Here is a 24396-nt window from a genome sequence, read left to right as displayed (position 1 = left end):
AAATATTGACCTCTTAAGCACTAACTCATCCTGAGGATATTTGTTTTGTGTGTCAATGTGACATAATGGAACTTTAGAGTGTTGACCAAAACACATGGCCTTTAATTAACTGTGTGATTTAGGATAAATTTCTAAGCCTCCTTCCTTCAACTGTTTAATGGAAATAAAAATAATATAGTTAATTAGAATGTGGGGATGACTAACAAGGAAGTATATGTAAAACTGCTTTGGCAACTACAAATAGAGTATAAAATATTGCTGCTTAATTATTCCAGTAGCTTTCATATAAACTTATCTCAATGAATAAAAGGATAGCAGCAAGTTTCTGGCTGTTGAAGCTCTGCATGACACCCCATTTAATGAAGCATGCCTGAATGACAATGAGTAGTAACATCTTCCCTAATCAGCTGTGTCAAGGTGAATCCATTCAAACTAGTAAAGCATCCATGCCTCCAGAATTCTCTTCATGTGCACACAGAATAAGATAGGGATTATAAGCATGCCTACTAAATGAATTCAAACTGTCTGCTCTATACTCTGGAATTGAAGTAGAATCCCAGAGAGTATTCAATGCATATTCTTGATTATTTTGAAATTGGAATTATAACTGACCTCAAATTCCCTATAAGATATATTGAGCCATCAAACAAAATAATTCCATTTTATTTCTGGGCATTAGATCTTCAGTAGCATGTAAATGAAAATTGGTTTAGTGTGATGCCCTTGCCATGTAGCTCAGTTGGTTAGAGTGTTATCCTGATATGCCAAGCTTGAGGGTTCAATCCCCGGTCAAGGCACATACAAGAATCAACCAATGAATGCATAAATAAGTGGGACAACATATTGATGTTTCTCTCTCTCTCTCTCTGTTAATAAATAAAAAATTTAAAAAAATGATTAGTATGTAAAGCACTAAATATACTAGAAGGTGTTATAGGACGCTAAATTACCTGTACATTTACCATACATAGAGTCAATCCTTGCATATAGGAAAGAGAGAAGAGGGAGGAATCACAGGGAAGGGAAAACAAAGATGGGAGGGTATGGGAGAGATTTTCCCCCCACAAAGATGGCTGAAATAATGTCTCCCAGCTCACATGCAATGTGACCTCAATCAAGAGAAGGCTATTTCTCCACCCTTTTGAATCTAGGTGGGTCCCATAACTGCTTTGACAAGTAGAAGTCAGTAGAGGAGACACTATGACAGTTGCACTTGTAGCATTTAACTTGCCTGGAAATGTCTGCTTCCTGCCTCTTAGAATGCTCACTATAAGTGAAACCAGGTACCATGTCAATTCTGTTACCCTGGGACTGCCATTCTTCTGCATGGGCTGGGACATCAGGATTAACTGTTTCAGTGGTACTTAGTCCCCATATAGCATGTTGTGAACATACACTACATTGAGAGTGATCTAATTAAAAACATCATTCTTTTTAAGTTACATTTAAAAAAAATTTAAAGATTTTATTTATTTTTAGACAAATGGGGAGGGAGGGAGAAAGAGAGGGAGAGAAACATCAATGTGTGGTTGCCTTTCATGTGCCTCCTAACGGGGACGCAGCCCACACCCCAGGCATGTGCCCTGACTGGGAATTGAACCAATGACTCTGTGGTTCACAGATCAGCACTCAATTCACTGAGCCACACTAGCCAGGACCATTCTTTTTTCTTTCTTTTTTTTTTTTTTTTAAGATTTTTGTTTATTTATTCTTATTTTTATTTTTTAAACATATTTTATTTATTTACTTTTAGAGAGAAGGAAAGTGAGGGAGAAAGAGAGAGAGAGAAATATCAATGTGTGGTTGCCTTTCACACACCCCCAACTGGGGACCTGGCCTGCAACCCAGGCATATGCCCTGACTGGAAATTGAACTAGCAACCTTTTCGTCACAGGCTGGCACTCAATCCCCTGAGCCACACCAGCCAGGGCAAGATTTTTTTTTATTTATTTTTAGAGAGAGGGGAAGGGAGGGAGAAGAAAGGGGAAATGTTGAAGTACAAGAGAAACATCAATTGGTTGCCTTTCACATGCTTCCAACCAGTGACCTGGCCAGCAACTCAGGGATGTGCTCTGACAGAGAACCAAACCAGTGATCTTTCAGTGTGTGAGATGATGCCCAACCCACTGAGCCACACCAGTCAGGGTGACATCAGTTTTCATGCAATGTGTCTATGAATACACTCCAATCACTTTATCTGGTGCTTACTGAAGAAACAACCTCCCTTACACTGGAGTAAAAGTAAAAGATAGAATTTTCAAGGTTAATTTTGACTTAACATGGCTTTTGACTGGTAGGCTGAATTTAGAGTCTCATAACTGCATATATTAATACTATATAGTGTGGCAATGATAATGACATTATTGATGATATGATGATGATGATGATGAAGGAGGAGGAAGAAGAGGGCAAGAATAGATTTTGTTTATTAAATAGGCCTTTGTTACTTTTTAGAGACCTGAATATTAATGATTATTAACTGAGCCATAATTCTCTTATGTTTAAAACATTTCTATTCTTCCAGTGAATAAAGTATAATTTCATTCTTGGAAAGTCCATCACCTGAACTAAAAAAAGAAAAATGAAAAAACAAAACACCTCTGTAAGACTTCTAAAATAAAAGGTGTAGATTCAAGTTAAAAGCAGTTTTTACCAAGCCAGATCTTTACAAGTTTTCTTTAGGAAAAAAAAAAAATCAAAGGCACTTACATCCTAAGAAAATGTTCTGCACAGTCAGTGATCATTAAATCATTAATCTGTCTCTCTCTTTCTATATATAGATATATAGATATAGATATAAATATATAAAATTTTATAAAAATATAAAATGAGGTTTCTGTCTGTCAACAGGTCTGTAAACTGTGTTTGTAAAATATCTTACTTTCCTCTGAGACTCTGTTGTGGTTTGCATGGTTGTAGGTAAAGTTACTTTCATGAAATCTATGGCGAATAAGTGTTTTTTTATATTAATAATTTAGTTTAATTTTTATTACAAAAGTTTGTTAGGAGAAAAAAATAACTAGAACATATAGATAGCAAAGAGAAAGCCATCAAACCACTGATACTAACATGATGTTTACTTTATTAAACACACTAACACGATGTTGTGTTTTTGCTATGAATACCTCGGTGTTTGTAGACCAGATTCTTTTCTTTATCTTTAGAGTATTTTTTTTAAGCTGGAGATATGTGTTCTAATTTTGTAACCTGATTTTCTGACTGAATGAATATTTCTAAGGTGATCTCTATTTACATTTAGGTTTCATTCTCAAATCCCTTTCTTTTGACAGATTTTCACTCTTTGACATCCTGTATCTACTAGGAAAAGTCATTCCACAGCTCACATTGAATACTCAGTTCTTTTGAAAAAAAAAAAAAGGTTAAGTGATATATGTTCAATCTTGAAGCTCTCTCTGAGCAAGAGAGAAAATAAATACAGTTTAGTACAGTGAAAAACAAACAGAATCTGAACATAAGGGTTAGATGTGGCAGATCTACAAAGGCAAAAGGATGGGGCTGGCCAGCAGGTTAGCCACATGGCAGGAATGGCAATAACATCTAAGTCAGTGGTTCTCAAGGGATAGTCCCTAACCAGCAGCACTAGTGTTGTCTGAGAACTTTGTTGAAATACAAATTGGGGGGCTCATCCAGACTTACTGAATCAGAAACTCTGGGGGTTGAAACCCATCAATCTATGCATTAGCAGGCCCTTCAGTGACTCTAATGCATGCTAAAGCTTGAGTATCACTCCCCTAAGCCAATAGTTAGGAGAACCACAGCCCAGGTTGCACATTAGAATCCTTCTGGGGGTTTTACAACTCACTACTGCCTGCACACCACCCCAGCACAAGTAATTTATAGAATGAATCCCCCAGGGTTGGTAGCTGAACATGTTTATTTTTTACAAGCTTCCCAGTTGATGCTAATAAACAACCAGGGCTGAGAATGTTAGTGTAACACATGCATCAATCCAACAAACTGAGAGACCAATTAAGAGAACTTGGTTGAGAACTTTAGTATATTCGACCATAGTAGCCGAATGATTGTACAGATTCAAACAGAGTATAATTTACTTTATTTTATCTCACATTTAAAAAAAAGAAATGTTTTAAAAAGTAAAATTTAAGTGTTATTCAGAAATAAATACTATTATCAGCTAATGTTCTTTGGCCTATAACATAAATTTAGGGATTTTATAAACAAGTAAATGTGATGATTGCAATCATGTATGGCAAACATCTTACCTGCCCAAGACTGATATATACCACAGCTTAAAACTTAGAGGTGCCAAAGGCCACCAAGCTTCAAGTAATAGTTCTATAACCTTTATAAGACCAGGAAGTATCACAGAACAACAGTACAAACAATAAGGCAAGAGCTTACATTTACCAAGAATTTGCATACATAGTATCATAATCATTGTAACAAGCCTGTAGGGTAGGTACTATAATATTTATTAGATAGTAGTAATTAGTGTTCATATTAGAAACACCAATTTTTATTCAAAATATTTTGCTTAAGAAATAAAATAGGCATACTTCTCACATAGAATTCTAAAAGCACTAGCATAGAAGAAAATTAGATAAATAAGGAAACAAGAAATAGAATAAGCAAAAATTTAAAAACAGGATACATCACCAATTATATAAGAAAAAAATTATTGAAGTCCAACTTGTAAAGCATTTTTGTTCATCAAAAGTTAACAGTAAGAGAATTAAAAGATATGACAGACTGACAGATGATATTCACAGTCTACATTTCACACTGGACTCATACCCAAAATATAAAAGAATTACCACTAATCAGAGAAAAAAAATAAGCAATCTGATTTAAAACGGGCAAAACATTTGAAGAATTCACAAAAAAGAGGAGACCCAAATGACTGATAAGCATATGAAAGAGTACTCAATATTATTCTTCTCAAGGAAATCCATATTAAAACTGCAATGAAATACCAAAACACTCCTACTAGAATGCTCAAAATTCTGAGTGTATGCCTACCCTATGACCTGGCAATTCAACCCCTGATATATATACCCCAGGCTAGTGAATACAATTGTTTATCAGAAGACAGGTTCAAGAATGATTCTTAGCAGTTTTATTTGTAATAGCTAAATTATGAACGGGGATAACTTAAATGACCATCAACAGAAGAATGGATAAACAAATAGTGGTCTATATAAAGTGGAATATGTACATTTATTTTTAAAAAATAAACTTTGATATGCAACAACATGAATGAATTAAAGTCATTTTGTTGAGGAAAGAACTCCAGATGCATATGAGTTTATTTAGATGAAGTTCCAAAATAGCAAAATTAATACATGGTAAAAGAGTTCAGGTAACATTTGCCTTGTATGAGAAGGGTAATGAAGGAGCATTCTGAAATACTGGACATATTCTATATCTTCACTGGGCAGATAAAGTGCTTCCCAGACAAAGTAAAGTTAAAGGAGTTCATCATCACCGAGCCCTTGTTATGTGAAATGTTAAAGGGACTTATCTAAGAAAAAGAAGAAGATCAAAAGTATGAAGAGTAAAATGACAACAAACTCACAACTATCAACAACTGAACCTAAAAAACAAAAATAAACTAAGCAAACAACTAGAACAGGAATAGTATCACAGAACTGGAGATCACATGGAGGATTTTCACTGGGCAGGTAGAGAGGGGAGAATAGGGGAAAAGGTACAGGGAATAAGAAGCATAAATGGTAGGTACAAAATAGACAGGGGAGGTTAGAAATAGTACAGGAAATAGAGAAGCCAAAGAACTTATATGTATGACCCATGGACATGAACTAAGGGGGTGGGAATGCTGGTAGTGGGGTGCAAGGCTGAAGAGGATAAAGGGGAGAAAAAAATGGGACAACTGTAATAGCATAATCAATAAAATATACTTAAAAAAAGGGAGAGAGCACTAGGATTTTTTCTTATCATTTACCTCATGAATAATAATTAAAGTTAGTTTTCTCAAGTTCTTAATAATTGGGAATAAATACATAAAAATCATATCTTTCATGTCCCTTGGTTATTCGTACGATCATACTCCATCTGAAAAGAGGTCATATTCTTTGACTTGTCCATAATTTCCTCTCTAGATTATGGACCTGTTTCTAAATATGTGTCTAAATAGAATAGTAATAGCTGTTCCTCCAGTTACTTTATAATGATGAAACAAAAGGATAATCAAATTCTGTGTGTGCAGTTTTGAACTGGAAAAAACTATCACCTCCATAATCAAGTTCTTAGTATACAGGTAGTTCCCCACTTAAGACACTCCAACTTACGAATTTTTGACTTCCTGATAGTGTGAAAGACATGCATGTTCAATAAAAACTGCACTCAAAGCTCAATTTTTGATCTTTTCCTGGGCTAGGGATCATGAGGTAGACATGATGCTCTCTCAGTGCTCAGCAGCCCCTGGTGAGCCACAGCACCTGGTTAGGCACGTGACCCTAAAGGTAATCAACCAATGCTCTACAGTGTTCTGTGTTTACAGCATTTTTTAGATATTTTGTTTTCTGTTTTCGCATACCATCATGTCTAAAAAGTGCCCACCAGTGTCTCTTGCTCTGCTGAGAAGAGGAAGGCAATTGCTCTCAAGATAAAACTTAAGATAACTGCCCAGCTACAAGCTAATGTAAGTGTTCTGAGCATATTTAAGGTAGACTAGACTAAGCTATGATGTTTGATAGGTTAGGTGCATTAAGTGCATTTTCAACTTACAATACACTGGAGTTTTTCAGAACATAACCCCATTGTAAGTGGAGGAATATATATGAGGCCTGTCCAGAAAAAGTTCAGCCATTGTTAATATAATGAGAATGGTTTGTGTGACATTAATATAACCTGTCAACCAAAGAGAGTGGACTGGTATGTGCATGTGTGAATAATGATGACCTCACTGTACTAGTCTGTGGGAGGTAGAGGATGCTGTTGAGTGAGCATGTGTACTGCATGGCCATCACATTCAAAATGACTGAGTGAGTGGAGTAACGAATCTGCATCAAATTTTGTGTTAAGCTTAGACATTCCTCCGTGGAAACTATTCAGATGATTCAGAAGCCTGCAGCTATGAGCAACTGGTGATTGGCAACTTCATCACGACAATGTGCCTGCACACACATCACGTCTTGTGCAGAGTTTTTTGGTGAAACATCAAATCACCCAGGTGACTCAGCCCCCCTACAGCCCAGATTTGGCAACCTGGGACTTCTGGCTTTTCCCAAAACTAAAATCACCTTTGAAAGGGAGAGATTTCAGACTGTTGATACGATTCGGGAAAATATGATAGGGCAGCCGATGGTGATTGGGAGAATTGTGTGAGGTCCCCAGGTGCCTACACTGAAGGGGACTGAGGAGTCATTGTCCTGTGTACAATACTTTTTGTATATTCTTCAATAAATGTCTCTATTTTTTATCTACATAGCTGGATATCTTCTGGACAGACCTCATATATAAGTAGGTAGATATAGATATATAGCTATATAGATACAGATACAGATATAGATATATCAGTGTTGAATATATAAATTTAAATATTGATGTTGCTGCTCTCAGACTCGTAAAAAATGCTGTGAAGCAAGAAGAGGGCAGAACATCATTCTCTGAAATTGACACCAGCTGCTTCATAACAATTACCACATACATTCTTATCCTGCTGGCCAATCAAAAGCAACCTTCTCCTTAAAAGCAAACATCTGCTGCCCATTTACAGTAATTTATACATGAAAACAGGTTTATCAAAAACAACTTAAACTTTGCCAATACTGAACATGTTCTTCCAGAAAAATGATCTTTCTGCCTCAAGTGTACTATGATTTCTAACTCCTTATGCCCCAATACTTTAAAATTTTTTTCAGAATATTTTTCCTTCAATGTGTTTCACAAAGATGGTTTTCCTTCATGTGCCTATTCTCCCCATACCTCCTGGAATGTGTGGTCACCTCTTAAGAAGGAAGGTGTTCTCCCATGCTGAGAACACCTCTCAACATGGGAGAAAAGTGACATCAAACCTGCTGCCTTCCCATTTTGAGTTGAGCACTTTAGAAAATAACACTGAAGTACACTATACTGGTTATAGAAGCCAGGCTACTTGGGTTTAGGAATTAAAAAATAAATACTCAATGAATCAATAATGGTATTATTCCCACTGTTGTTGCCATTATTGCTATTACTTACATAACAAGGCAGACAGTTATCATCCAAACTCCAGAGATGCTGGCTGGCATGTCTGAAGTCTAATTTATATATTTTAGTTATATAAAATCAGAAGGAAATTGGAGAGATTAAAATTCTAAGTCAGAGTATTTGCTATTTTGAAGAACTCAGAGAGAGCCAATAATTCAGTTAAAACAAGTGCCATGTACCATTTATAGTTCATTGACAGTTATGAAGCTCCCTTCCACTTGAACTTTTATTTCACATAGAAGAGAAAATCAAGTTCATTCCTGGGAGCTGAATTTCTGCTGCATTTCCATCTCTATATTGTTAAGATGATAAACTCCCTCTACCAAGGAGTTACCAAATGAACTCTAAATCACTGCTGTAAAGATAATATTTTTCAAACCATCTATGCAATTCATTCTCTACTTCAAAAGTCAGGATTTGTTTGGAAGTTGTAACACCAGAGAAAAGTTCTTGAATCTCGGCTATGTCAAATGCTCTAAGACTTAGGGATCTTTCCCTTCTGGGAATAAAAAGAGATGTATTTTTATGAATCTATGTGAATATCTTTTATATTTTTCACCTTTTTCCAGGAAGAATTCTGAAAAGCTATTTTCTAGTTCAGCAGGGAAAGGATCATGTGTTCATATTTCCATTTTGAGCTTGTCATGGCATTTTTAGTGTTGTTTTCAGGAGTAATAAGGCCCATAAAATGTCAATCAAAACCCACCACCAGCAGGGACTGTGTTGAAAGCTGTTACATCATCAGCATGCCTGTTTCAGCACAACACAAGTGGCATTTCTCATGTCAAAACTGAATTCACAACTTTAAACCTTAGATTTCCTGTGCCCTCCGGTTACCATGGGAGCCAGGCCTATGGCAGTCTGAGCAGCCTGAGTCAAAACCCTGCTGTCCCATTGCCTAAGGAAGTAATGAGTCATTTCACTCTCCCAGGTCTCCTTCTCCTGAGCAATGGAATTCTTGGGAGGAGACAGGAGGAAAGGACAAAGCAAAGCACTTCTGATAGCTGCTGAAAAGATTGCAGAAACTCTCAGCCCATGCATGCACTCAGACTTTCTAAGCTGATACTTATCTTCAAATTCAAACATGAATGCTGATGTAGTACTACTCAATAATCTTTACCTGCCCCCTCCCAATCATCATTTACTAGAAGACTGAATGCCTACCGCACTGTGTTCTGAGCTTGTATCTTAGTTAATGTAAAACTACATGTAGTACTGGTTTTCCACCCTAGTTCAAGATTAACACCATCTAAGACATGGTGATCTGAGTCCTATACTATCCTGTTAAAGATGGAAAAGATATATTGAATCAGCATGCTATCATCTTCTAATATGCTTTCTCCATAGTATATTCTCCAACCATGTAAGATGTTAAATGATTTGTGTAATGAAGCTTCTTGAGTTTCCTTAAAGTTTTCTCTCCCAGACTTTAGTTAGCTATTTTATTATGGAATATTCCCTTTGTAGGTGATGATGTGGAGAGAAATAAAAAGTAAATAAGTAGGAGGAAAAGCACTGGTGATGAGGATGAAAGGAGAACAGATGAGGAAGAAGATATGGAGAAAGAAGATGTGGAAGTAAAAATAAATTAAAGAAAGGAAGGATAAGAGGAAGACAAGGGAAAGAAGGAAGGAAGGAAGGAAGGAAGGAAGGAAGGAAGGAAGGAAGGAAGGAAGGAAGGATAATGGAAGGAATTAGCAGAAAGAGGGGCATCCTTTTATAGATTTTCATTTGCTTGGTATTCCATGCATCTGTTATAACTTCATTTCCTCTTGCAGCATGAGGTTCAGTTACTCAAAAAGTATTTCTGAACTTCTTGAAATCTCATAATGTCCTATGAAGAAAGACTCTAAATAATTATTTCTATTTGTCATATGGAACAAAAAGTTGTTTAGAATTTGATTCTTTGGCCCCCTACCTTTGCTCCTGCATGGATTTTAACCATGATACTTTGTTAATTACTTGAAAAAATTCTCCACTTGTAGTATTTACTTTCTCCTACCCTTTACTAGGATTTTACTAAAAGAAATATTGAACTCATATCTCAAAGGTATATGACTTCAAAAGCAAACATCTGAACTAAAACAAAAGGAACAGACTTTTAATACATAGATGATGATATTGACACCAGGCGCGCGTGCGCGCACACGCACACACACACACACACAAATTGCATTTCACTGATTCTAAAGCGTCATGGGTCATAAGATGCACCATTATTTTATGTACCACTAAGAAAGAAAGAAAAAAAGTACTGTTCATTATATTATAGCATAACATCAATCACAAAGTGTGCATTCATTTCAGACCTTACTCCAACCATAAGAAAGCATCAGACAAAGTCAAATTGAGAGACACTGTACAAAACAGCTGACCAGTATTCTTCAGAAGTGTCAAGGTCATAAAAGGCAGACAAATGACTGCATGCTGGAGGAGATTAATAAGAAATAACAACTAAATGCAATTTAAGATTCTGGATGAGATCCTGGAATAGAAAAGAAAAAGTTAGTAGAACAACTGGCAAAATTCAAATAAGCTCTGAAGTTTAGTTAATAATATATCAATGTGAATTTCTCATTCATGATAATTGTCTTATAGTTTTCTAAGAATTAACATTATAGAAAGTGGGTAAGAAAAATATGTACATAAATTTTGGAATTATTTTTGCAAATTTTCTGTAAATTGAAAAATTCAAAATAAAACATCAAAAACCTGGAAAAATGTGTATTTTAGAATAATTTAAAAAATAGTAATTTAGAATTTTGTAAAATCACACAAACAATTGTCTCCATATATTCACATATTATTTGTTCATTATTTGAAGAACATGGTGTGATAGAAATTGTCCTTTACTGGCTATATAATCCCTGAGTTCCAGCTTTGATTTTGATCAAAATTACAGGGCACATCCTATAATTCCTCAAAATAATCACCTGCTCCCACTTTCTTCAATCTGGAAGATGAGATTTTTGGACTACGTGGTTCTTAATGGCCATTACACTGCAAATATTCTCAGTGTCTATGCTAATAACTAAGTAGACTATATAAGAAACTCTGCCATTAAATAGTCAGTTGAAGCAATTATATATTTTTTAAAGGTTGCATACATACCTACACATGTATTGTCACAAGCAGAGAGCTCTCTGTCTAATGAGCATAGAATAAGCTACATCCTGGTGAAACTATTCCTGAATAAGGGTCTGCTATCCGATGCACAGAGAAGCCAGAACTATGACACTGGTTTTTGAGAAAAGAAAGAGCAATTTATATAATGCTGAGTCAGCTAGCAGGAGACAGGAAGCAAGTTTTAATTGAAGGACCTTGGAACTTGGCCATTTATAGTAAGGAGCTTCAGTGCCAGATCATCCTGGACAAGGGACTCTTCACTTCAGAAATGGTTCTGGTGTTCATGTGCCAATTATGTGCCCACCCTTTGGTTCTGTGTGGGCGAGGCTAAGTCTTTGGTTCTTATGCAACTAAATGTTGAAGTTTTCTCCCCTGTACATGCTTCAGCTATATGGCTTGTGGTTTTGGTCCATTGTGTCTGAAAAGCAACTCAGTATCTTATTAGGACCATTTTGAGCTGATTTTGCAGTTACAAAGCCACGTGTACTCTGTGTTCACTGAGAGCTTAGTTTATCCTTAGCGCATAGCAATGCCAGCCATTATGAGTGTGAAATGAAACTCCGCAGTTTTTAGTAAGACTAGCACTACTCCACCCCACCATCTCAGAAAAGGGCTTGAGCAGGCAGATATGTAAGTGGAGACATACATATATTTTATTAGCTGATCACTCTTACCAAAGGTCTAGTTTCTAGTGTTCGGTCAATCTGTATTAATCCATGAAGAGAAGTGACTAAAATACTGTGTGAGTGACATCACAGAAGATGGCTCCCCTGAAGGGACAGAAGACCCACCTATAAGTTCTGTTTCCCGATTCTATGTGGAATCTTAACAGTTTTTGTAAAAAAGGCACACAATAATGATGGAAGATTCAAGAGCTAGAAAATTTTAGTTTAGATAATAGCTAATAAGCTTAGTAATCAGTGGATGTAAAAAGCTATTGTTCCAGGAACTGAAGGTATGACCCACCTTGACTCCAGGAGACCATATAAACAGTTCCACCTTTGTGCCTCAGGAGGACCGAAAGCAATCAAGATGGTATCTGAGCCATTGTATTCCAGGGTGAAACATCCACCGCCCAGGACTCAGATGAAAGAATGCTGCAGCTTTTATCTGATTAACTTTTTCCCTGAATTCCAAACCCCTCACATACACTTTTCTTCTCCTTATAAAAAGGGTCAGTTTAAAATGGAAGATAAGAAGATGGTCTGTTCGGGTACATAACCCACCATCTTCTCAGGTCACCAGCCATTTGAATAAAAAGCCCATAAAGACTCAGTCCCTGTCTCTGCTTATTGGTTCTGGGAGTGGCAGATAGTGTGAACCCTGGTTTTTCTGGTTTCAATATGGCAGATGGATTGCAGCATATTGATCCTCCATATTAAATAACTTTTTAAAAAGTTAAAAACACCTCTTTGTCATATTCTTACACACAGACATGCTGTCTAAGCTGACCAGGTAAGGGAATTTAGCCCAAAACACTAAGTCATTAAACGTAAAAGCAAAACATAGAGCACAAACCTCCCCCTGGAACAGCTATGAGCAGGATGGTGTGGTGACCTTCTGTTGGGGAAAAAATTGCCACTTTTGCTCTGTGGTTAATAAAGCGTTCTAGAGAATGGTAGATTCTGTGATTTCTATTTCAACATGTGCTGAATAATGAAGGGTAACAACTAGCTGAATAGAAAGGAGTTTCCCAGTCAAGGTTGTGACCTGGAGAAGACTCCAGGGCTATGGAGGGATTAGACCTATTGATGTGTAAATTGGGATGGACTATTTAAACTAAATCAGGAATTGTGAGCAAATTATGGGTTGACTCCCAGTCTTTTGCTCCCTTCTGAAATTCCCTTTAAGAAAATTCTCTTGCTCTGCCTGGTATGGCTCAGTGGATTGAGCACTGGACTGCGAACCAAAGCATCAAGGGCTCAAGTCCCAGTCAGGGCACATGCCTGGGTGTGAGCCAGGTCCTTAGTATGGTGTGCACAAGAAGCAACCACACATTGATGTTTCTCTCCCTTTCTCCTTCCTTTCCTCTCTCTCTCTACAAATCTAAAAAAAAAAAAAGAAAGAAAGAAAGAAAGAAAAAAAAAGAAAGTTCTGACTGGAGGCACTCCACAAGTGGAACCTGGAACATTTCCTGTGAGTAACCAAATGAGACATGGTTTTCTGAGTCTTCACTGAAGGTGGGTTTTAGGCAGTGTCTAGACTGGTCTAGCCTAAGGCTACTATTTGCAGTAAATTAGTGATTACACATGCATTTTCTCAGAGTTGTGGCCTTTTGGAGGCCATTCAAGGAGGTATAGTTTCCTGCTTGTGGATTTCCTCTGTGAATGAGGCCCCTGGAATTGTATATCTCCATGGCACCTCAATTCGAGACATTTAATACTCTTTTATTCTAGGCTGTGTGCATGCTAGGTCTTTATTTGTTGGTTTGAGTGTATTGTGGGGCAGGAGGAAGGTGAAGGAATGAAGGTGGTGGGAGGAAAGGCTGAGACAGGAAGGAGGAGCTGGCAGGAATGCTAGAAGCAATTAATGAGCACAAGAAGAATCACTGCTGGCAGCTCTCCTGTACTTTCCACCTGTGGAACTTTGTACATGTTGCAACTATTTGTATAAACAAAGATCAGATGGGGAAAAAGTAGTCCAACACCTTCATAATTTCATCCTGGGTTCTGTGAGGCTTAAAATAAGGAAGAAGAGAAATATTGTGCAATGGTTCGTAGGTGTAGTCTCCAGACTAGCGGCATCAACAACCTGGGAACTTGTTAGAAATGCAAATTCTCAGGTCCCAGCCCAGGCATACACAATCTGAAATCTGAGGGTGGGGCCCAGAAATCTGTGTTTTAACAAACCCTAGAGATGCCACTGATGCCGATACAAATTTGAGAATCACCACTGCTTAGAATGGGCATGGGTAATTTAGAAGTGGTCAATGAGCCAAAGTTTGAGATTTTCTATTGGGGCTCTCTGCATGCTGGTTTGGGATACTTGAGGGCTAGGATCTGGACATAGGAACATGCAAGAGAAGAATTAGGTTTTCCGGAAGCTCTGACAGTGAATGCAGTGCCAAAGAACACAACTGTGGTCCTTGTATAAAACTCAGCCTGGATGGGAGTTACAGGACTTGTTTCTAAAATAAAAATCTTGGTTTCCCATTAGATTAGAATAGAATCTGCCAGTTTATTTATTTATTTATTTATTTAGTCTTCTCATCCACCTTTGGAAGGAGGACAGGAGATAAGAATTTGCAGACAAAGAAGGAAAAAAGAAAACCTCCCATATCTCCTTATTTATGTGTCTGAAAATCTGGACCTTTCTGGAAGCTATCCTGAGCCAATGCCAAGAACCTCCCACTCTTAAAAGATATTGTGGTTATTTATAAATCATCTCATTATATTTCTGACATCAGTTTACAAAAAAGAATGTACATTTAAATCACACAAATCCTTTGCATCTTTGGCAGTCCTGGTCTGCTGGGAATTTGGAAACACAAAAAAAATGACATATATCTATTAGCAACTTGTGAAAGTGACTGAGTTTAATTTCAGATTCAATAACAGAGAGCCTAAGGAAGTCTACTTCCAAAGCCACCATGTAGACTTCAGTTTAAAGGCTGTGTAAGCCTTGGAAATATGAGTGGAAGACAAGAGTAAATAGCAGAATGTCAAGGTATGAATTGAGAAAAGTGAAGGAAGAATCAATTAAAACTATTATTATGATTGATAATTAGGTACATATTGCAATAAAACCATACACAAACAAAAAATAGAAAAAGATGGAGATGTCAAGTAGATGACAAATCCAATAGTTAAAATGAAAGCCTGACAAAAGGAAAACAATTTAATGTAAAACCATAGCTGGAGGAGTGCTGCACCATGGTGCTGTCCCCAGTAGAGGAATGGAAAATCCTTGACATTCTTGCTATCCTTGTTTGTCTCCAGCCTGGGGCAGATATCACTATCAGAGCCTGCACTCCTCCCTGCAGGGCACAGACGCAGCCTGGAGTTCTCAGTAGCCAGCAGCCACTGCCAACTGATCCGAGTTGCTATTTCATTATCTATGACTGCCTGGAATGGGCCTGGGCTGGCAAGTTTCTTCTGCTCCCAGCTCCACCTATCTCTGCCGTGCCACAGGAAGCCTCTGCCATACAATGCTCCCAAATCTACCTGCTCTAATTAATTAGTATTTGCTATTGTAATTCCAGAAGAGACCAAGAAGCAATTTTATGAATCAACTCTTTTCATATCCTTTTCAATGTTTCATATACACAAATGCATTTCCAAGTTCAACAAAGGGGAGGAAATCAATGATTCTGAAACTATAAAAAAATCCAAAACTATGCAGTTATGAAAATTAATGGTATAGGTATAGATCATATAAGTGTATCTCAAAATATGGGGTATTTTCAAGTGGTACATGGTACATATTTTTTAAATTTTAAGAAAATTATAGTTTTTTTAAAATTGCAAGGATTATTTTTAATGCATAATATAAAAATATAACAACATCAAACCTATAAATTCATGGTTATTATTGCTATGTCAAAAATAGGTAAAAACAAAGAAAAATTTAAATTAGCTTAGAAAAAAATATTAAGTAAATACTAGTATAAACAGCAAAAACCATGAAGGTATCACGAGGCTGGCTGGAGTCTGAGACACACGGTCACGTATGTGCGTGGCATGGGCTGGCTCTCTCTGGATCTCACTGACTTCCTGTGCCTTAAGGCTGGAGCGTGCCAACTGCCCAACAACAAACATTTCGAACTGTCCCCAATTTAAGTGTGAAGCCATCCTTGCCTTCTAACAATTTTCTTAAAGTTTTATAATTTAAAAACAACTAACTCATTAACTTAACTGAAACTTGAAAGGTAGAAAAGCCTAGCCCTTTACCTGACCTATAATCTACTATTAACCTGGTTATGTCCTCAGTCACAACTAACTAGTGTCACCCTCAATTAACTTTCCCAAACAGCTTTTCAATTAGCACTAACAGTTCAAACTACTTTAAAACAACAGCAGAACATGGCATGGTAATAGGACTGTTTCCAAGAGTATTAATTTACTCTGACAACTAAAAACAACACAATCCTAGAGGAAAAAAATTCTATTCCATTTTATCTTTGCCATTTGTAACATGGTCCTTCCTTAGAGGTCTAATTTATTTGACATGTTTAGAGAAGCCATTTTTATTATCTCATGTCTGAATTACACTTATTTTTTTTTGTTTGCTTTAGAATATTATCAGGTTTTCGTTTGTCAGAAGCATTTGTCATTGGTTTGTAAGATTAGACTGCAAGAGATGTCATAAGCAGCGGTTTGTCACCACCTGCCACATTAAATAAACCTCAAGGTAAGCACTGGGTTACAGGACAAGTGAGCAAGCCTTTTTCCCTTCATCCTTAAGCCATGCACTAATTTGTACAAGTAAAAGCTAGCCTACATTGTCAGTTTCAGTACTAGAGAAAAGCAATAAGAGATTTAATCAACACAAACTTTACACGGATTACCAAAAAACAGATGAAAGTCATTTTTAATTTGAATCACAATATTTTTTTTCTTTTTAGAAATACATTTAAATTTTTTTTGCTATTAACCATATCATGAGATTTCTACGTAAATCTGTGAAATAAGGGAGTGTGGCTTTGTGTTCCCTGAGTCCCTTCTCTCACTGATCCCAGGCCACTTCTGTGTCTCTTCCTCTGTCCTTCAGCAATCTGAGAGCCTGCGGGCAGGTCTCGGGGCACACTCCAGCCCCACGCTCAGGCATTGATAAACTTTAAGAGAAAACATGCTGCATTGTAATCAGGAGGCTCAGAATTAGAAAATCTTCCAGATAAAAAGTAACAAACTCCAAGTGGTGACAGTTCAGGACAGTAGTGGGGGGACAGGGAACACTGGCAGGCGGGAAGGGGTGTTCATATGCTTCAGAAATGGACTCTTGGGTCACACAAGCCTAGAAAAAGAAAGCACACCTTTCACCTTGAATGTACCATAAATACACTAAAAGCATCCACATCAAAATACATAATCAAATTTGTCTGTTTGGAGGGCAGTAAATATTGTAGATCCCGGGATATTGAACACGATGAGGAAGAAAGGAATAAAACTGATGGTAATTGTAACTACTATATAACTTAAGCTCCATTTTATCGATTTGAAAACCAAGGCACAGCAATGCTTTTTTAATGTTCAAATTCACTCCCCTGACTAAAGATACCACCTTTATTTTTTCCCCCAATTTTATTACAGTTACTTTCTCCAATGACCTATGGGAAGATTCAGCAAATGTAGCTTTTGAATGCAGTTTGTGTCTTCAAGTTCCATATGCTATGCATAGGTGGCCAGGGTCAGCATTTAGACCAAAAAGGAGCTACCACTATGCAAATTCAGACCAAGGGGATTACGAAGAATCATTTATAAATTGCCCCAAATCCTGATTTTATTTTGGAAAGCTTGTTTTCACACATCAAAGCTTGTCTTAACACCAATTGTTACTTAAGTTGTGTCGTGTAACAGCACACACACATGCAATTACTGCATTAGAACTCTAAGAATTTAAGCATTTGTACATCTTCCTATTAAGAGTTGGAAACCAAAAGCGTTAATCATCGAATTTAAAAAAAAGTATTATCATTTTAAATGAACACTCGCTTTTCTCATAAATACTGAGACTGAAGGCTGTTTTAGTGCTAGATACAAAGTAGGCTATTAATTCTGTTTATAAATTGACTGGTAACAGATTTCAGCAAGTTAACGTCAAATACCTTTCTAGCCCTTTAATTTGCAGTTTGGAAAACCAGAAGTTACAATTGTTCCTTTAGAAATCAAAGGATGCTGGCCTCAGAACTCCCTGGGTTCTAGCCTTTAAAGCTATTTTCTTGAAAGAATTCTGTGTCACAGACACCACAACTGGAGCTCTGATGGGTCAGAGCACTTTCTCTTTCTCTTTTATAACATTATTAAAGATGAATACAACTCCAACTTTAAGGGCACAACTTTATGGGAGATAGGGACCCTTCACACTTTATGGAAAGGTCAAAGCAGTCTTAAAAATGGCCAGTGAACCCAATAAATTCTTGACTTGGAGGTCCACTCTATCTGCATTTCATCATCTCATTGAAAAGTAAAGTGGCTAAGTTGCTGGTCTATTATTTATTAGATTTCAGTAAGGAAGCATGCTTTTTATTAAAATTTTGTCACAAACCACCCCATAGTGTGCCTTTATCTTGTAAAGGGCATTTTTAATTTTTTCCTCTTTTCTTGAAAAAAGAAGTAATTTTTGGCTGTTCTTTCTTGCTGTCCATCTTTCTCTGAATCTTTAAAGAAACCAACAAACAGAACTACTGCCTTTTCCCTGGGTCCCAAAGAAATGTGCAACAAGTATACTTTTGATTTTTTTTTAGCAGAAAGTCACATTCCTTCAAAAGGAGGAGTCGAGATACTGAAACTCACACTTCCTTCTTTGTGAAGACTGATGATAAAAAATAAACAAAAAAACTGTTAATAACTCACAGTATAAAAATTTATAACTATATATATGACATAACACTTTGTTTTCACTGATGATATATGGCATAGAAAGATCTAGCCAATACTTATAAAATTCATCTTTTCAAGATTATACAAGTAGGCAAGAAAACTTTTTAATCAATATGAAGGTTGTAAGTTGCTAATGAGACGTGTGGGTTGCTTTTGAAGGAAGACCGTACTGGGATTAGCTACTTAAATATTAATAAGTAGTTTTCTGCTAAGGTCAACATGGGAAGAGAGATTTCAGAAAACACAACCAAAGTCCAAAATCTCAACTTCAAATAAACTGGAAATATAATATGCAAGATCTCTTTCTGAGTATAGATCTTAGCACTTCAAATACACAATCTTAATAACAGATATAAATTACATTTCCTTTAAATTTTGGATGGCAACATTATACTCAATTTCTTTCTACTTGACCATGAACCTCAACTCATGTAATCAAACAAAATTAAGCCAATGTGAGACATGCTCAGCAAGTGGTGGGAATTAAGATGAATATCTATTTTCTTTTGTCTGTATTTTACAAAATCATGCAAATTCCATGCACGATTAGTAAGAACTGGGACTGCAATCGGATAGCTTGATGACAGAGCAAAATTAATTTGAAACAAAGAAAAATAGTAACTTGTGAAAATCATGCACACTTGAAAGTTATAGATATTGGGGAGGGCAAGGTTGTGTGGGAGAGACCTCTAAGATTGGAAATGCCTTTCCAGTCAAACCTTATTTCTCCATTTTAGCTATTTTCTTTTAAGTTATGAGTAATAAGCCTAGAAAAAAAGAATGAGAAGCCAGCTCAAAAGGGGAGGGAGATTGCTTTTTCCTCTGTCACGGTAAAGACACAAGAGGAAAGATGGGGGGAGATAAGAGACACTGAGTGATGGAGGGAGGAAGCAGGGGAACTCATGTCAAGTATCTTCTTTCCTCTCAGGAAAGCCAAAGAGGTTATCCTCTGAGCACAGAGGATTGTCATGATTTTATGAACTTGGAAAATATATAAATGGTTTGAAATAGCTGTAATGGAGAAGTGGGTTGCCTGGCTTGCTTTACTCACATTGGTTGAGTTTGTTTTGCCCCGTCTCTGAGACCAATGCCGTGCTCAGAGTTCTATAGCTGTAGCTCCAAAGCTTAATCAGAAATGAGAAATATGTGGAGAGGTGCTACCACTCCTCTCTTACCTCACTCTCATGACAGATATTATTAATCAAGTGTGATATCCTTTCTAACTGAGCTGATACACAGCCTCAGAATCCTTTTCAACACAGTGCTCTAAGCAGCCATGACAAATTGATCACAGAAGGTACTTGAGATGAAACCTAGTCACCATTATTGAGCAAAGCATAAAACTTTCTATGGACTTAGTTTACCCATAAGAGGGTTCCTGCTCAGTGAGTTAGCCTCTAGGTATCCCTGTCCTGCTGTAAGGACTGGCTTTTTTGCTCCTGAATTTCACTATCTTTTATGTATGGCAATCTGATACCTGCCTCAGACCTCCTGGACAGCTACCATGAGTTCAGAGCTGGCCTATTCAGAGCACCACAGACCACTGCAGGAAGTCAAGGGTCTAACCCTCCACCCCCCACATCCTCAGGACTCATGCCTTAACTGACTACCACTGACACACAGAGAAAACTGATGCTTGTTGGTAGTCAGTGGGATACGTTGTTTATCCACACACAAACTTGATGTTGGAGGGAAATACACTTAATTTGAACAGTTCCCTGGTAGCTTGGCATAAATATCAGACCCAGGAAACTAATAAGTAATCCTTAGCTTTTCAATAACTTCCAAGGTTGAGGAGAGTAGCCTGAAACAGCAGGTTCTCCTGGCCTCAAGTCTTCTACTAAGGCATTCTCCCTAAAATGTGACATTCTCCCTCCTGTGACAGCCCTGGGGCACAGGAAGTATCTCTACAGTTGTCAGGAGTCACCTCTTCCAAAATTTCAGACACTCCCTTCATTGGAGACCCTGAGTCCAGAGGCAGTCCAGGGTGCAAGCTTGGAACTCAGGTCATGTTCCCCAGGAGTTCCTGTGCACTGAAGGTATCCCCACCTGAAACAATGAGCCTTCCAAAACCACATCTGCCTAATCATACCTACTGTGTTACTGTCTATGTTGCCAGATATTTCTGGGCTTGCTGGTTTATTGATGGAACCAGATCTTTGGACTGGGAGAGGTTATGCTGACTATGATGAAAGATTCTAAAGTCCTAGTGGTTAAGCCCCATCAAGTCTCATGAAACCTTGGATTCAATTGTTTCTTCTGAATCCTTGGATCCTGACTCAATCATTCCCTTAGGCCCAGGTAAGACTGTTTGCTATGTACCATGGTAGAAGAAATAGGTGGTAGAATCATCTACCCTGGAGCAGAGAAGTGTAAGTTGGTCCCTAATGAGCATCCAAGGTCTGTAGACTCTGCAAGTCTGGGAAGCCCATGGTGGGCCATTCTAGTGGCCCAGAATGACAGAACCTAACCTTGCTTTGGGCCAAGTCCCAAGTGTACTCTACCCTAATAAAACCCCAGCTCTTACTTTAGCCTGACCCAAACTTTTCAAGAGTTAGATTTTTCAGAAGTGAAGACACCAGGAACAAACATGTCTCTTACTGCCAAGAGTTGTGCAGAGGTGACACCCCCAGAGATGCTCAAGAAAGAACAATAAATGCAAACATGCTAGAAAAATATTGTATTTGTCCTTATATGCAACTGAGTTGAAATCACAACTCTGCCCTCTAGTAACTCTGTGACTTTTACCAAATTGCTTGAATAATCTAAGCTTTAGTCAAACAAGTGTATAGTGGAAAAATAATAAAAATATAATAGAATTATTGAGAAGCTCAGAGATAGTGTATGTTGAATGTTGGGTACATGATAGGTACACTGTATAATCATTCCCATATAGTAGTCTCTTTTCCAAAGTGTAAAATTAACATTTAAGCATATTTGAAGTATCATGCTTATCACATAGTAGGATACACACACACACACACACACAAACACTGAGTCTAGGAGAAGTAATGCCTGCTTGAGTGTTGTTGGTAGGATAATAATATGGGTGTAACAATTTATAGTTTTAATTTAAATGTTTCACCTAAAATGTCATATGGTATCCTTGAGTGTGATATTGTTATGTTACAGAATTACATGCTTATGATTTTGTAATAAAATATTTTGTAATAGAAAGGGGTGTTCTTTGTGCCAGAACCTGTATATGTAATAAATTAATAAGCCAGTCACGTTTGTACCATGGATAAGAGGACATTTTTTAAAAGGAGGCTAGTTCATCAGGCAATCAGCTTGCCCAACTATCCAACCACCAGCATTACATTTTATTGTTTACCATTAATTTGATGCTTCACTTGAAATAAGCAGTGACCTATAATCAATTTATAAACTATTTCTGAAAATCCATCAAATCCACTTAAACTGTGATTTAAGTCACATTTGAACATTTATAGAAAACTCAATAATAAAACTCTGCCTTTGAAGGGGGGAAGAAATTCTTCAGAAAGTGGGTGCTCTGCAATAGTTAAAGCAGTGCCCTTATTTTAAAGAATCCCTTCCACTAAGAGATAATGTATCATTTCTATGTTGAACTTTAATTAGAGTTAAAATTTAAAACTTAGGTATAGAAAGATTATTTTTGAAAAGTCAATTCCCTTTTTAGTCCCACATTTGAGTTTTGATTTTACAGAGGAAAAAAATGTCCTGTAAATAAAGTGAACACTTTGGTCTTGGTGAAATGTGTGGGTAAACTCTACAGCATAATCCCGATAGTTGTACTCATTGCTCAGTTGCTATCAGAGTGGGAAGTGCACAAATTTTTTATAACTGACTATTGACCTTTCCACTTTAGAGTACCTCCGAATGGGGGAGAGAACATCTTCCCATCTGGATAATTCCATTTCTTCATATACATAAAAAAGTAATACTGGTTATATACATTATTTTTGCAATAATATCAATCTGTTTTGCAGGATCCTAAAAGAAAGTCATACTCCATTGAGATGACTATAATTTGAATCAAATGGTCCTGAGTTCAAATCTCAATTCTGTTACTTAGGAAATTTCCACCTTGGACAAGGTACTTAATATCACCAAGCCTTAGTTTCTTAAAATTTCCTCTAGGTTATTTTTGTTCTCTGTCTGTCACCCCAGTGGATGCAATCCTCTGCCCTGCTCCGTTCCCCAGGGCGGGTGATTCTACAGGTTGCAGCATCATAGATTTAGCAGATAGAGGGCACCAGCAAGAGAACAGAGCATGGGTCTAGGTTTCCATTAGAGTTTCTAGGAACAGTTATCATTGTTATTGTTGAGTACTTTTGTCACCCAACTCCCCAGGCTATAGATTCACTGGAAAGATGAAAGAAGATGTATGTAAAGTACTTAGCAAAAGTCTGTCACAAATAATGAGTGACAAATGCCACCCATGTTTGCAGCCAAAATAAGCAAATGGCATTTGAGGAGGGCCAAAGCTAGTTGAGAAGTTGGTTGAAATAAAGTGCCACCAAGATGAAGGCAAGAGTTTCAAGTAAGTGTGAGGGAATGGAAATATTTGGTTAACGGCTATTCCTGACTGTGCTCAAGTATTTGTGCATTGCATGCCTAGCATACCACAAACTCTCCTCTGACAAAATCCAAGCAAAAATATTCTCTCCTGAAACATAGTCAAAGCAAAATAAAATCAACACTGTCCAAAGGAATAGCAATCAGCAGTGGTAGAGGCACAGGGTTGTGACATTTGCTCTGTGGCAGAGGAAAGCTAGAATGAGACGGCCTGATGACAGTCCTGTAATATCCTGGAAGAGTGAGAGTTGCTCTCCGTAGGTGATTGAGCTGCTCCTTGAAGTTTGAGGATGTCAAAAATAAGATAGAAAGTGTTAATGAGATGTTGAATTCTACATATGTGGGCTCCCATAATTATTTGAGAGATGTAAGTAAATACAAAAATTCTTATTTTGTTGCACCTGACACTGGGTCAGCACTGAGCCACGGGGTTACTGTTTTAGAAACATTGCTGAAAGGTTGAAAGATGTAATCCTTCTTCAATCCTTCACTCTGTTCCATGAAAAAACTACCCAAGAAGAATATTGTAGTCTAGAATATGAATGCCTGCTTCAGTGGTTCTCAGGGTAAAGTTGTAGGGCCAGCAATATCAGCATTACCTGGGAATTTATTAGAAATGCAAATTCTACGGTGAAATGCATTTTTTATTTATTGATTTTTAGAGGGGGGAGAGAAGAAGAGAAAGAGAAAGAGAGAGAGAGAAACATCAATTTGTTGTTCCACTTACTTATGCATCTGTTGGTTGATTCTTGTATGTGCCCTGACCAGGGATGGAACCTGCAACCTTGGAGTATCAGAGTGATGCTCTAGCCAACTGAGCTACCTGGCCAGCGCTGAAATGCATTTTTAAAAGAGGTGTATTTGTTGAATTATATGAACCTCTTCTGTAAGACTACAGAGACTATATCTCAGCTTGCTCAGTGAATCTAGAGCTGCCCTAACAGGGAACTCCCACCAACTTTAAAAATGTGCTCTACTC

General features: G+C 37.3%; 1 protein-coding gene across 1 annotated transcript in view; it reads right to left on the bottom strand.

Moving 5' to 3' along the window:
• The window catches only part of MACROD2 (mono-ADP ribosylhydrolase 2), a 2068729-nt gene that overhangs the window by 1109258 nt on the left and 935075 nt on the right, over positions 1–24396 (bottom strand). The gene's annotated exons all lie outside the window — the stretch shown is intronic.

The sequence above is a fragment of the Desmodus rotundus genome, chromosome 6 (assembly GCF_022682495.2).
Source record: "Desmodus rotundus isolate HL8 chromosome 6, HLdesRot8A.1, whole genome shotgun sequence".
In the NCBI taxonomy this organism is placed as follows: domain Eukaryota; kingdom Metazoa; phylum Chordata; class Mammalia; order Chiroptera; family Phyllostomidae; genus Desmodus; species Desmodus rotundus.
The sequence above is the reverse complement of the archived record's forward strand: the minus strand, read 5'-3'. Positions and strand labels throughout refer to the sequence as shown.